Source organism: Camellia sinensis, chromosome 6 (assembly GCF_055761805.1).
Source record: "Camellia sinensis isolate YWXY chromosome 6, ASM5576180v1, whole genome shotgun sequence".
Classification (NCBI taxonomy): Eukaryota; Viridiplantae; Streptophyta; class Magnoliopsida; order Ericales; family Theaceae; genus Camellia; species Camellia sinensis.
The window spans coordinates 103,974,011-103,989,531 of record NC_138966.1 but is presented as its reverse complement, the minus strand read 5'-3'; positions in this window follow the sequence as shown (position 1 = coordinate 103,989,531).

Genomic DNA, 15,521 nt, shown 5'->3' with positions numbered 1-15,521 from the left:
TATCTTGATTTTCTTCCCTATCTATACTGCTAAATTCATCATCTTTAGAATTTTCTGGTGCTATATAGGTATACTAGGTAAATCTTACTGCATAATTTCCATCTGCTGTTTGATATAGTAAATTATCTTGAGGAGCTAATCTCTTTTGTCCTAGAAAGTCTCCTAATTTCCAGTCTAGTGCGGCATTATCTTCAGAATTAAATTTTTTAGCTGGTAATGCCTTTATTTCTTTTGCTCCTAATAACTTCACTATCTGATCATTTGTAAGTCTATAGTGGGTATTGCTTTCTGAAACCGCTAAGCCTAAAAATACTATGCAAACTAATAAACTCTTTTCTCATTTTTTCATATTGTATCCTCTACTCTTTATTCCTATTTTTATCTTTTTATGGAAGGTTGAGGTTGGTAATAAGAAATTTAGTGTAAAATAAACTATACCTCCTTTTGAATTCATATCTAATTCATAGCTGCTTAAAATACTCTGCCCTACATCATTAAACATATCATCATAAAGACATACAAAGACTTTAGTTCCTAAATTTTCTCTAGTTAAAGCTTTAATTCCTACCACAACTAATTCTAAATGAGTCATTTTAAGGTGTTCTTTTACTGCATATTTATAGCTTTCTCTATCTATCAAATTTAGCTCTATTTTTTCATCTTCCTGGGTTACACTAATCATCTGCTCACCATAATGTTTAAATAGATATTGTTTTTTATGAATCTTACCTAGCTTATATATATATTTAGCTGGAATTAATTCTAATTTCTCTTTCTTAAATTTTTCTATTTGTTGTTCTACATCTATAAATTCTTCCATTTTAACATCTTCATCTTCATTACGCTTTTTACTACTACTTCCTTTTATTAGTTGTTTAAACATTTTTATTTTCTGTAAATTCTATAGGTGGATTTTCTTGGTAATTTAAGCTTTTCAAAATGTCTAGCTATATCTTCTTCATTTACTTGAGATTAGGGTCTATTAGTTTGTCCTTCTACTCCTTTTCCTTTTTGAAGTATTATTTTTTCTAAAGAAGCTAAACGATTTTCTAAGCTATGTAGTTGTTCTGATAAATATTCAAGCTTTTCACACAATCTAATAAGAAATAAAATTTCTATATTATTTTGTCTTACTGATGTTTTATCTGACTGATTTATTCCTTGATAGCTACTGATTCCTTCTGGGTTATTATGAAAATCTTCTGCTTGTTTTAAAATAATCTGGTAATCTCTATTAGCCTTTTTATCACTTCTCATAAACTAAGATCTTACAAGTTGTTCTAAAATTTCTAATTTCTGTTTTAGATTATCTTGAATTTGGTTGATTTGTTCTATTTGTTTAGCTATTTGATTTATCTGACTATGAATTTTTTCAATTAATTGTTTAAATTCTAACTCTATTTGTTTTGTGCTGCTAGTATTTATAGCTGAAATTAAAGTTTTTATTTCTAGCTTTGTGGAAATTTTTCTAAATTTATATCTGTTCGTTTTTGTAAAATTGAACTACACTGGTCTTGGATATAATCTAATTTTTTATCTTGATCTTTGATTATGCTACGATTATTTCGAAGATGATCTATGGATGAAATAAAAAGATTACTAATTTTATCTATGTCCTTTTTGATTTTTCTGCAAAGTTAATTTGATAATCTATGATACTGTTTAGCTGAGGGTTATGTTCACTATGAAGCTGATGTGTAAAAGTATCTTTAAAATTACAACGAAATTTATTTTTATCTATGCTAAGACGATGATTATAATTGCTGAGTTCTAAATCCAAATATTCTACTCTTTTCATACACAAAATTAACTCCCACTTTAAAATTATTACAAGCTACTATAATATGAAATTTGTAACTAAAATGTCCAAAAATAAAAACTACTCTGTTACCATAAGTAAAATGCATAACTAACTTAAGTTGTCCTAAAACCGAACACTGCTCTGATACCAATTTTTTGGGATAGAGTTAGTGGTCTACCACTATTTTGAAATTGGGCTGAGAATTATCTAATTAATTATAGCGACCCCGGTCTTCTCCCATTTGATTATTGTATCCGGACTTAGGTTTCGTAGATTCTGTCATTGTATAATTGTTGTTGTTGTCCCTTATTTTCTCATTTGGACCTATAGGATGTGTTGGGCAGGTTTATTTCAGGTTGGTTGGGTTTAGAAACCAAGTGTTGCTGTCTAGAATTTTGGATCTTCGCTCGAGCGAGGAGTTTGTCGCTCGAGCGAGATGTTATTTTTGGTTCTTCGCTCGAGCCGGGGTTTGGTAGCTCGAGCGAGAGGTTGCATCTGATTTGGACCTGTAGCTGTGCATTCTTGGCTCGAGCGAGCTTTTCTTCGCTCGAGCGAGTTAGTTCGTTCTTCGCTCGAGTGATAGTTCCTTCGCTCGAGCGTGTGTCTGGTTACAGACCTGAGGGTTTGAGTTCTTCGCTCGATCGAGTTTTCTTTCGCTCAAGCGAGCTTTTGGGTTGTTGGCTCGAGCAAGGCTTCCTTGGCTCGAGCGTAGCTTCTCTGTGTCTGGTCGCTCGAGCGACCAAGTCTTCGCTCGAGCGAGCCTGTCCAGTTTATATACACAGCAGCGGGTTTTGATCAGTCTTTTTCATCTTCTTTTGATTCCAAACCCTAGGTCCGACTTCTCTCTCTCCCTACTCACCTTCTTTCTTAGATTTGATCTATTTAGAGGGTGTTTCTACCCTAGTTGCTTAATTAAAAATATAGAGGGAGTCGAGGGCTTTCATTTAATCTGAACATTTGGCGATTTGGAGCACATTGGTATTTGGGCACTCATCTCTGTCTTCACCATTTGGGTTGTTTTCTTCGAGGTAGGGATTTCCTACTCCATTTTATAGGTTTTGTTCTAAGCTTTGGTATTTTGATATGTTGGGGATACTTTGGTAAATTTTGGGAAAAACCCTAGTTGTATTATTAAATTAATTTGTATAATTAATTCATGGAATTGGGAAAAGATGGTTAAATTCATGGAATTGAGGAATTCATTGATTAAATGGCGTAATTGGATAATTTGAATCATTTGTCTATTGAATTGTTGACATAGTTATTTTCAGTTTAGAAATAATTGTTTTAGGCTATCGGTGGAGGATAGTCGTGATTGTTGTAGACATTGCATGTGGATTAGGAATAACTGAAACTAATCACATTGGTTAAGTCATTAATTTTGACTATTGCATTGATACAGAAAATACGTGTATTGATTGAGCATTGCATTTGCATACATTGTTTTGTGTGGGAGGAGATAGGGGATGTACTCCACGGTTTAGGGGAAGATAGGGGATGGACCTCTAAACTGGATTTGTTTGGGAGGAGATAGGGGATGGACTCCATTAGCATCACTTTTATGTGTGCTTATTTATATAGAAGTGTTTTATTGATACAGCACTAAAATGTGTATCAATCTGGAAGTATGAAGTGTTTTGATTTGAGCTTGAGTCTCATTTGTTTGTTGATATTGGAAGGATGTGAATATGATATATGTAATTCACTGTTGTAAGTTTGGCCAGGTTCTGAGCCATGTTGATAAAATTGAAAAGTAAAACGTGTCTTAGACAATAGTGTCATGAGACTGTAAAATGAAGTAATTAATTATCTTGGTTAACCATTTGTTGAATGCTATTGCTTTATTCATTGCTTATATGTGGTTTAGTATATTTCTACTGGGCTGTGGCTCACCCTTTATGGGAACATCATTTTCAGGTTCAGGTGATAAGCTACCTCCAAGGACTTAGCTTGGAAGGACTTGGATTTTGAAGACTATTTTTAGTTATTTGTTTTTTTATTGTTAGTACATGTAAACACTCAAGCCTAGGGCTTTATTTATATTTGAGTTAGAACTCATACTTTGTGTCCAAGTGTTGGCTTGGAAAGATGTAAGCTGGTAGGGCATTTACTTTGATGTTACATGTAATGCTTTTGTTTAGTAAGACTCTGATGGATATTATAATGAATTATTAAAGTGTTTTCTTTAGATAATGCATGTTAATGATATATATAATGGGTATATTTTTTGAGGGCGTTACATTAATTCTACAGTTATGCTAATAGGTCTTCAAGCTATTGTATGCCTAGCTTTAAGGCTTCTTGTTTTACAGTTAGCTGTCTATTTATTTGAGAAATTTTTAAACTATAGTTTTCTAGGGATCTGCCAAATGCTAATGATAAAAGAAATTAATACCTTAATTTTTGATCTTCTAATTCTTGTATAAGCTCAGTACTGATTCTGATTTTAATCCTAAGTTCTTCATCTAAAGGCATACAATTTTGATTTTTTAAATTCTTTTATGAACAATATTTCTACTCGGTTTGCTCTTCTTGTATTCTAAAATTCTTTTCTATGGCAAAACTATTTTTAGGCAATGTTTGTTTTCATTACATATACTCCCACCTTGAAGCTAAGCTTTGTTCAACATAGTATATTTTTATTTTTCATTTTTTACCTTTCTCTTTTTGCTTACAATTTGCCTTCCAATGCCTAACCACGGCTCACATGGGCTCTTCAGCTAAGGTCACTCAGTAACAAAATAGAAAACAGCAGATACTACGAAGGTTCAAAGCATGTAATATTAATGAACAAACAAGCATTCCATAAACTTAGTTTTTCCAAAAAGAAAATAAATTTTTAGAATAGAAGAGTTACCCTTTTGAAATATTTAAGGAAAAAGAGAAACTACTCACACTTCATATTAATAAGAAATATACTTACAAAGATTATATTACAGACTCTGAGACTCTGAGATTCTGAAAGACTTAATACACTAAGAGGTTTTTGAGAGGGGTTGGAAATTTTACAACGCAGAGTGAAGTGGTATTTTTCATTCTGCCTCTTTCGTTGGCAAGCATGCCAATTTATACAACACCAAAAGGAGATAAAAACAAAACTCCAAATCTAAGCCTAGCATCCTACGTCTAAAGCTTTTCCCAAAGTCAAAACCTATAAGCCTATGACTTTAGACTTTGAAAATTTTTTAATAAGGACAAACCTTTATACATACAATTATATGCAAACTTTCTATGGATAAAAACAAATAAAAGGTTTAGATAATGATGCCGGGTACTGCTTCGGGCCCCATCGCACATCATTCAATCCTTTTCTTTTGACAAAATTTTGACACTATAATTATTACAAGACACGTGTAAAGATTCTCATAGCTTTTCTTTAATGGAGCAGGGTAGGGATCATTTACTCTATTAAAGTAGTGAGTGAAGGAAAATCCTTATCACTGACAAAAGTAAATAATTACAGACACAAAAAAAAAAAAAAAATCTACGGAATATCTTGGCGCGCATTTTTCTGATAATTGAAGAGAAGCCTTATCTTCTATGGATTTTGTCTTCTTCTGCTGAAATATCAATTATTGATGTTGACGCTTGGATGCTGAATCTTCACAACGGATTCTTCATGGAATATTTACAAAATTGAAGAGTCAAAAGGAATTGCTGCTATAATATTTTCAAAATATTATATGAGTCTTGTAGTGGACACCCTTTTTTTTTTTTTTACATTCTATCTGAGAGATGGATAATTTTACTGTTGTTTTTTTTTAAGAGTAAGTAATTTTACTCTTTAAAATTACTATAAATATCCTTCATTTTTCAAAATAAACCTCACAACAAGAAATTCTCTCTATCTCTCTTAAACTCTGAATCTCTCTTAACTCTCAATTAATTTGAAGTGTCATCCCTAAGTGACAGTTGCAATTGTGCAACAAGAAACTTTTATCAGAAGAAGCTAATTTCTGTATCGCATTCACCAGTCGGTAACATTAATTAGTATAATTAAATTTATTAGCTACTCATTTTTTTCATTAATTATTTGTGCACATATATTAATTACTATTTTTTACTTATTGTATTTACACATTATTTAAAGTAATTGTTAATTCTTATATATTGTTTTACTTACATTACTATGGATCCTAATATTCCTAATGTTTATGTCGATGTTGATACATATACTACACAACATGAATCTGTCGATTCTCCTTCTAATATCTATTTTCCAACAGTTGGATCATCATCTAGGAGCAGAAATAATAGTGTTTGGGAACATTTTGAAAAATATCCATAAATAATCCTGATGGTACAATTACATTTGAAGTAAAATGTAATTATTGTGCACATTTACTTAGTGCTGCATCTGTAGGAGGTACTAGTCATCTAAAAATGTATGCTAACAAATATTTACAAAGTCAACAACCTGATATTCAAAGTCAAAATGCAATTAGGGGTTTCATCAACTCGTAATTTGCAAACATTTTCATATGATCCTATACGTACACAAAATTCTATAGTTGATTATATTATTAAAAAAGAATAACCTTTTACTACTAGTGAATGTCCCGATTTTATCAAAATGATTCACGAAAGTTTTACACCGCAATATCAAAGTTTTTCAAGAAATGCTACTCGAAACAGGATTTTAAAGAAATTTGAGGATGTTAAAAGTGAATTATTTGACATTTTTAAAAATTTGAATGGAAGAGTTTGTTTAACGTCTAATCTGTGGTCAAATAATGGTTTTGAATACAATGTATCATTGCACATTTTATTGACAATGATTGAAAATTAAATAAAAGAATTATTTCATTTAAATTAGTTGAACTTCCATACAATGGCCATTCACTTGGTGTAGAAATAAGAAATGTATTATATGAGTGGGCTTTACAAAATAAAATATTTACGATTTGTTTAGATAATGCATCATATTATAATCAAACTGTAACTCATTTAAAATCAACTTCACAATTACTTGTTGATGGTGATAAAAAATGTAAACAAGACTTCTGTACTTGTAATAAAAAATGTAGTTGTTACTATTATGTCTTCTGGTAATCGAATTTTGGAATATAAAAAAATTTGTTAACAAGAAAATATGTCATTTTAAAAATTAATTTTAGATGTAGATAATAGATGGAATTCAACATATAATATGTTAAAAATAGCTTGTAAACAAAGAAGAGCAATAGATTTATTTTTTGCAACAAAATCAATAAGAGGAGCACTTACTCCCACATAACTTAATTAGTGCCAAGTAACCTTGTATAATTTTTTTAAAAATTTTTCGATATTTCAACAAAATTATTTTCTTATATATATATATATATATATATTCCTATTTCACCATTTGTTTTACATATGCTAGTAGAAATAATTAAAATTTTCGTAAAATATATAGGTAATGAATACTATGTAACCATTATTACTTCAATGAAAGATAATTTTGATAAATATTTTAATCATTTGCCTCATCTATTAAGTTTAGCCATAATAATTGATCCTAGGTGTAAAGAAATTAGTTTACAAGAATTTTTAGAGCATTTTTTCGCTTATCAAACACAATTTACCCCTATTATGTAAACATACAACAGATTATTTGAAGAATACAGAGCAGCTGCATCTGTAAATACACCTACACACACTACACTAGTAGTCTCATCTCGAGGCAGGAGATTAATTGTTTTTCAATAATAAAAAGCAGAAGAATATCTCAACATACAAGTGTAAGTAGTTTTGAACTACAACGTTATTTGGAAAGCCCGTCAGTGGATGATTCCAATGATTTTGACATTTTGGAATGGCAGAAACAAAATGAAACTATGTGACCTGTGGTTTCACAGATGGCCCGTGATATGCTAACCGTTCCTATTTCTACAGTTTCTTCAGAAACAACTTTTAGTACAGGTGGATGGGTACTGAGCAATTACTGGAGCAAGCTTTAACCCGAAATGGTTGAGGCACTAATGATATCTAGAGATCACATGCATGCGATTACAAGAAGACAAAATTATAGTGAAAAATGAGCGAATTCAAAATGATTTGGATGACATATCCTCGGGCAACGCGACTAAAATGTTTGTCTCCTCCAATGATTGATCAACAATTTATTTTTTACTATTTCATTTCATTTTTTTTTATATTGCATTATTAAGGTGGAGTATAATGCAAATAATTGGTAGGCTAGTAGGTGCCTGTGAGAATAATATTAGTATAGTATATATTATGTGAATGTTGTTTCCTATTTAGGATTGGTTTAGGTTTATTTGTTTCCTATTTAGGATTGGTTTAGCTTTATTCTTATTTCCTATTTATGATTAGTTTAGGTTTATTTTTGTTTCCTTTTAGGATTAGTTTTAGAATTGCTATATATTTTAGATGTACACGCATTGAAACACAATTGAATATACAGTTTTATTCAAAAAGTTAACATGGTATTAGAGCTTGGTTCGAAACCTGAAGGACTCGAAACTCTAGCAACCATCTCTAATTCTGATCTCTGGTCTCACGAAGTCGACCCATCTCAGTTGGGTACTTCATCTGGTCGTTTCGTTTGGTCCGTCTACTCATCACAATTCATCATCGCAATTCGTCTGGATCTTTAGTGTTTGTTTTGCTGCCATTGGACATTCATCGAAATCATATTTGTCACCAGAATTGCAATCCAACAACACGTTGACCTATATGGTTCTCTCGTTGGTTCTAGGTCAGATTGTGTGACCCATCTAAGGTATTATCTCTCTTGGTTGACCCATTTCTTCTCTTGTTCGCTACATCTATTTTAGGGAATTACGCAACTCCTTTTCTAATTCTGTTTGGTCATATTTGACCTATATGGCATTGGTTTATTAGATTTTGCCCCATCAGATTTTTGTTTATTATCCTTTGACCCCTGGTTTGGCTATTTAGGGTTTATTATACTTGAACCCCTTAGCTTTTTGGTTATTATGATGTCTCTAGCTCCGGATGAGTGTGTCTTCTGCCATCAGAGGGGCCATTGGAAGTATCACTGTCCCAAGAAGGGATGCCTGTTTGGCTCGTATTCTCAGTAGTCTCAGACCCTGTTTCGCTTTTCTTCTCCGAGTAATTTTCAGGCTTCCGTCGGTTTTACTACATCTTCTTCAGCTCCTGATCCTGACTTGGCTTCCTTAAGTGCTCAGATTAGTCAGCTTCAGCATACACTGTCCACCTCCCAGCGATCCCTGTCTACCTCTATTTTTTCCTCGCTTCATTCAAGTTTGCTTAGGTCTTCTTTAGGTATCTCTTCGTTTGTCTCGATTTTTGACTTTGGTGTCTCTCATCATATGACTCCCCATATCTTCTTACTTCAAAATTGTACTCTCTCTCCTTTTCCTATTACTGTTAATGCTGCTAATAGGTCTGGTATGTCTGTTATATCTGTTGGGTCTATCTTATCATCTGCTATGTCTACTGTCTCTATTACATCTATCATTTATGTTCTTTAGTTATCTGTCAGTTTATTATTTATCAGTCAGCTTGATGCCTCCGGTTTTGATGTTATCTATTCTTCTTCTATTTGTTCTGTACAGGATCGGATGTCCAAGCAGCAGATTGGGACTAGTCGTAGAGTTGGTATAGCGATCCCGGGTTTACTCTTGTTGTACAGTGATCCGGACATGTGTCCGTGGATGTTGGTAGTTGTTTATTATCTTGTTGCATCCTTTTTACTTCGTATTTGAGTTATAGGATGTGTTGGGCAGGTTTGTTTCAGGTTGGTTGTGTTTGGGAGCCTAGTGTTGCTGCCCAGATTTTTGAACCTTCGCTCGAGCGAGGAGTTGGTCGCTCGAGCGAGAGTTGAGTTTGTGTCTGGTGGGTCGAGCCAGAGTGGCTTCGCTCGAGCGAGTGATGGCGTCTGGTTCTGGACCTAAGAGTTGTATTTCTTGGCTCGAGCGAGCTTTTCTTGGCTCGAGCAGTCTGGTTTGTTCTTCGCTCGAGCGAGAGGTCTGTCGCTCGAGCGTGCTTCTGGTTGCAGACCTGAGGGTTTGAGTTGTTGGCTCGAGCGAGCATTCTTTCGCTCGAGCGCACTTTTGAGTTTTTGGCTCGAGCGAGAGCTTCTTGGCTCGAGCGAGAGTTTTCTGTGTCTGGTCGCTCGAGCAACCAAGTCTTCGCTCGAGCGAGAGTGTTTTATATCAGCGGACAGTAGCGTTTTGAAACATCACTTTTTCACTTCATTTTTCTTTCAAACCCTTAATCTGAGACAGTCTCTCTCTAAACTTACACTCTCTCTAAGAATTGATCTCCCTAGAGTGTGAATCTAGCCTAGGGCCTTTGTTAAAAAGATAGAGGGCGTTGAGAGCTTTGATTTAATCTGAAAAAGTTTGGATTTGGAGCACGTTGATCTTCGAGTCTTCATCTCCTTTTTGGCTCAAACTTCGAGGTAGGGATATCCTACTCCTCTCTATGGATTTTGTCTTTAAATTTTAGTATTTTGAGATGTTGGGTTTGGTTTGGTAATTTGGTAAAAGTTTGGGGCTTTTGTGTAATTTTACAAAAGTTGGGATTTTATTCATAATAAACCTAGATGCATGTTTGGCATAGAGAAATGGAATAAATGTTGAATCATTGATGAAAATGGGACCTAAGGGTTGAAATGGTAATTATGGATAACAACCTAATTACATTGTTTAATTAATTGGGATAATTAATTGTGAGAAATGAGGAAATGAAATGTTGATTGAATATCCATTGTGCATTTATTTTCTGTTTAGAAATAACTACTTTGGGCTATCGGTGGAGGATAGTCGTGATTGTTGTAGACAATGCATGATGATTAGGCAAACGGAAACTAATCAATGGAATGTGTCATGGAACTTGACGGTTGATAGAATACATTAACTGTATGTATTGAGTGATTGTATATAGAACCATTGTGTTTGTATACATTATGTGTAGAGGAGGAGATGGGGGATGTACTCCGCGGTTTAGGGGAAGATAGGGGATGTACCTCTAAACCGGATAGTGTTGGGAGAAGATAGGGGATGAACTCCGTAGATACAGCTCATATGCTTGTCTAGTAAAGTGAAGATAGAGCTCATATGCTTATCTGTGGATATTGTTGTTATACATATCTGTTGTAGAATGTGGATATAGCTTATATGCTTATCTGTGGATATTGTTGTTATACATATCTGTTGTAGAATGTGGATATAGCTTATTTGCTTATCTGAGAATGTGGATATTGTTGTTATACATATCTGTTTAAAATGTGGGTGGTGCTTACATGCCTATCAGTTGAAAAAGGGATAATGAAGGGTAACTTGGACTCGTAAGTCGTATAACATAAATATGTGATTTATGTGAATGTATCAGTGTTGGCCATCTATCAATTGCTAATATTTTAGTCATTGTTCATGGTTGGTTTAGTGTATTTCTACTGGGCTGTGGCTCACCCTAAATGGGAATATCATTTTCAGGTACAGGTAGCATGCCACCTCCAAGGACATAGCTTGGGAGGCTAGAGGTGGGCACACTATTGTCGTTATCTTTTTGATGTATTACATGTAATTTCAAGCCAAGGGCTTTATGTGTAAACGAGTTAGAACTCTTTGTTGTAACCAAGTGTTAACTTGGAAAGCTGTAAGCCTGTAAGGCATTTTGCTTTTGTTGTTAACATGTAATACTTGTGTAATAGAACTCGGATAAATGGAAGAATGTGGAACTTTTGCATCTCAATGCATGTCTTATTTGATGGGTTTAATGTTATTATTTTGAGGGCGTTACAACTTGGTATCAGAGCGTACCGGGTTCGAATACTTTGGGTACGTGGGAAGTGATTAGTATCACAATGGGTTTGTCTCGCTTGATAGAGACTTAGATGTAGTATCATATGCTATGTGATTGATTGATAACATGCTTATGTGACTATGTGGGTATGGGATTTAATTTCTAGGATGTTGATTGGATCCTTGGGTTTCTGGGAGTCTTGTTGGAAAAGCACTTGATCAATGCTATTTCTAACCGGAACTCTAGTAACGCCTCGGGACTATCATTATCCGGAAATGAAATTCGTAAGTGCTTATGTGTTTATGTGCTTACGTGGAGTGAATTACAGTTGTCCATGCATTGGGACGTGAGTGTTTAGTTTCGGCACATTTGTGAATGTGCTAATGTTCTGTGTTACCTTTATTAGGATGTCAGGACGAGGAAGAGGTGCTAGGCGTGGTAGACCTGCGAGGCAGGAAGCACCGTTACCGGGTGAGATTCCGGCAGTGCAGGAGGGGGTTGGCCAGGCCAATGTGGCTGAGCCAGTGGGTCAGCAGGCCATGGGTGCCTTAGCCAGAGAGATAGCAGGAGCTTTGGATATTCTTAGAGCTGGGAATCAGGCATCTGAGGCAGGGCCTTCTTTCTTGAAGAGGGAGTTTTTCCGGTCTAATCCGGATGAGTTTATCGGGGATCCGAAGGAGCCACTGAAGGCTGATGAGTGGCTAGAGCAAATGAGTAAGACGTTCGAGATGCTTGGCATCGAGGACGGAGCACTGAAAGTGACCTTGGCATCCTTCCAACTGAAGGGAGATGCGGGTCAATGGTGGAAGTACGAGAAGGCTTGTGTTGGTGGTACTTGGGAGGCATTTGTGAATGCTTTTCAGGAGAGGTTTTTGTCTGCAGTAGCTAGGGAGAAGCTGAGGGATCAGTTTAGCCGGCTTAATCAGCAGGGCTTGTCAGTGGCCGAGTTTGAGGCTACTTTTACCAGTCTGTCCAGGTTTGCACCTGAACTGGTGGCGTCTGAGGAACGCCGTTGCTATGAGTTTGAGCGGAAGTTGAGGAGGGGCCTCAAGTTGAGGGTTGGTGGGTCTTACATCCGGGAGTATAGACACCTAGTGGACGCTACAGCTCATATGGAGCTCATGATGCAGGAGGAGGATGAGGGGTAGAGAGGCTCCAAGAGGAGCCAAGATGGTCAGGGCGATGGCAGGAGGCAGAGGGGTTCTAACCCTCAGCAGTCGCAGGGTGGTGTTGCTAGATCGACCTTCCCAGTGCCGAGTGCAGGCTCCGGGAGAGGTGGTCAGGGGGATTTCACCTGTTACAAGTGTGGCCAGTTGGGTCACAAGGTTTCTGTTTGCCCGCAGAAGGGTGCGGGTCAGAGAGCTGCTTCTTCTTCAGCTAGACCGCAGAGTCAGAGTTTGGGCAGGGGGCAGCCCTTGTCTTGTTATCAGTGTGGACAACCTGGGCACCTGAAGAGGTTTTGCCCACAGTTGAGTGCCACTTCGGGAGCGTCTGGTTCTAGGCAGACGCGGGGTTTTCAGCCAGCTCAGTCTGTGCAGGCCTCGAGGGCCAATCCGGGAGCTTCGTCATCCCAGTCTGTGCAGCAGTCTTTTGCTCCGAGAGGTGAGCAGGTAGACCAGGGGCCTACGGGGCGCGTATATGCTGTTACCGCGCAGGATTTAGTACCGGCTCCATCGGTAGTGAGAGGTACTTTTCTGTTTTGCAACTCGGTTGCTAATGTGTTGATAGACACGGGTGCATCTCATTCTTTTGTATCTGCTGCATTTGCATCTATTTTGGAATTGGAGTTAGCACAGTTAGCATCTCCTATTTGTGTGGTATCGCCTTTGGGTGGTGAGTTGATCCTGAAGCAGGGTGTTAGAGGATGTGATATTGAGGTCGCCGATTATAGGCTTCCTTTTCCGTTTGTTGTCATGCCCATGAAGGGTTTTGATGTTATTTTGGGTATGGACTGGTTATCGTCATACCGGGCTGTTATCGATTGCTACCGCCAGAGGGTCACGTTATGTACCTTGAGCGGGGAGTGGTTCCATTTCTTGGGAGACCGGGTTGGTAGTGTTTTGCCACCGGGGTATGATTCGCGAGGGCGAAGTGAGCTTAGTAGTCTACTTGCCAGCTTTGAGAGTGGTGAGAGTGGTGAGACCCAGCTTGTGTTGCCGAGGGTGGTTTGCGAGTATTCGGATGTCTTTCCCGAAGATCTTGTTAGTTTGCCACCTCACCGAGAGATAGAGTTCTCTATTGATTTAATGCCGGGTACGGCGCCGATTTCTATGGCACCTTACCGTTTTGCTCCAGCAGAGTTGGTTGAGTTGAAAGTTCAGCTCCAGGAATTTCTAGATAAGGGCTTTGTTCGCCCTAGTGTTTCGCCGTGGGGAGCACCGGCCCTCTTTGTTAAAAAGAAAGATGGTGCCTTGAGATTGTGTATTGACTACCGGAAGTTGAATCGGGCTACGGTTAAGAATAAGTACCCTATGCCCCGTATAGATGACCTGTTTGACTAGTTGAAGGGTTCCCGTTGTTTCTCTAAGATAGACTTGAGATTGGGTTACCACTAGTTGAGGGTCAGGGAAGAGGATATTCCGAAGACGGCATTCCGTACGCGGTATGGCCATTACGAGTTTCTGGTGATGCCATTTGGGCTTACCAATGCACCGGCAGTCTTTATGGACTTGATGAACCGGATTTTCCGGGAGTTCTTAGACCGATTTGTGGTCGTCTTCGTGGACGACATCCTTATCTATTCGCCTTCAGAGGAGGAGCACGAGGAACACTTGAGAGTGGTGCTTGAGTTGCTTAGAGCCCATAGGCTGTATGCCAAGTTTGGGAAGTGTGAGTTCTGGCTGAGGGAAGTCAAATTCTTAGGCCACGTGGTATCCGGGGAAGGGGTGTCTGTTGATACATCCAAGGTTGAGACAGTGCAGGATTGGGCACAGCCTAAGAGCGTGTTTGAAATCCGCAGTTTTCTGGGATTAGCTGGGTATTACCGTCGGTTTGTGAAAGATTTCTCCAGGCTAGCGTTACCGTTGACTAGACTGACTCGGAAGGGAGTCAAGTTTGTGTGGAGTGAGACTTGTGAAAAGTCGTTCCAAGAGCTGAAAGTTAGATTGACCACCGCTCCGGTGTTGATTATTCCGAAGAGAGGGTTGGGTTATGCGGTTTATTGTGATGCCTCACGAGAGGGTTTGGGTTGTGTGTTAATGCAAGAAGGGAAAGTAGTAGCTTATGGCTCACGTCAGTTGAAAATACACGAGAAGAATTACCCCACACACGACCTAGAGTTAGCAGCAGTGATCTTTGCCTTGAAAATCTGGAGGCACTACCTTTATGGTGAGAAGTTCGAGGTGTTCTCGGACCACAAGAGTTTGAAGTATCTGTTTACACAGAGAGACTTGAATTTGAGGCAGAGGAGGTGGATGGAGTTCATCGAGGATTATGATTTTGAGTTGCACTATCATCCGGGAAAGGCCAATGTTGTGGCCGATGCCCTTAGTAGGAAGACCATTGGTGATGTAGCTAGTATAGCCATCCGAGAATGGGAGATGTTAGGAGCACTTGGCGAGTTTGATTTGCTACTGGGCGAATCTGTTGAGGCTGCGGCCTTGTTTTCTGTTGTTGCGCAGCCTACACTTGTGATTAGAGTGTTAGAGGCACAGAGAGGTGACCTTGAGGTAGAATCCCTCCGAGAGAAGATCTCCAGTGGGACAGTTGAGAAGGGTTTAACGATGTATCCCGACCTGAGTGTGAGATACCGAGACCGTTTGTTTGTACCGGAGTCTTGCCGTGAGGAAGTACTCCGAGAGTTTCATCATTCGCGCCTTGCGGTGCATCCGGGAGGTACTAAGATGTATCAGGATTTGGGTCGCCAGTTCTGGTGGCGGGGTATGAAGAGAGATGTGGCTGTTTTCGTATCGAAGTGCCTTACTTCCCAGCAAGTGAAGGCCGAACATCAGAGGCCAGCGGGTTTGTTGCAACCCTTGCCTAT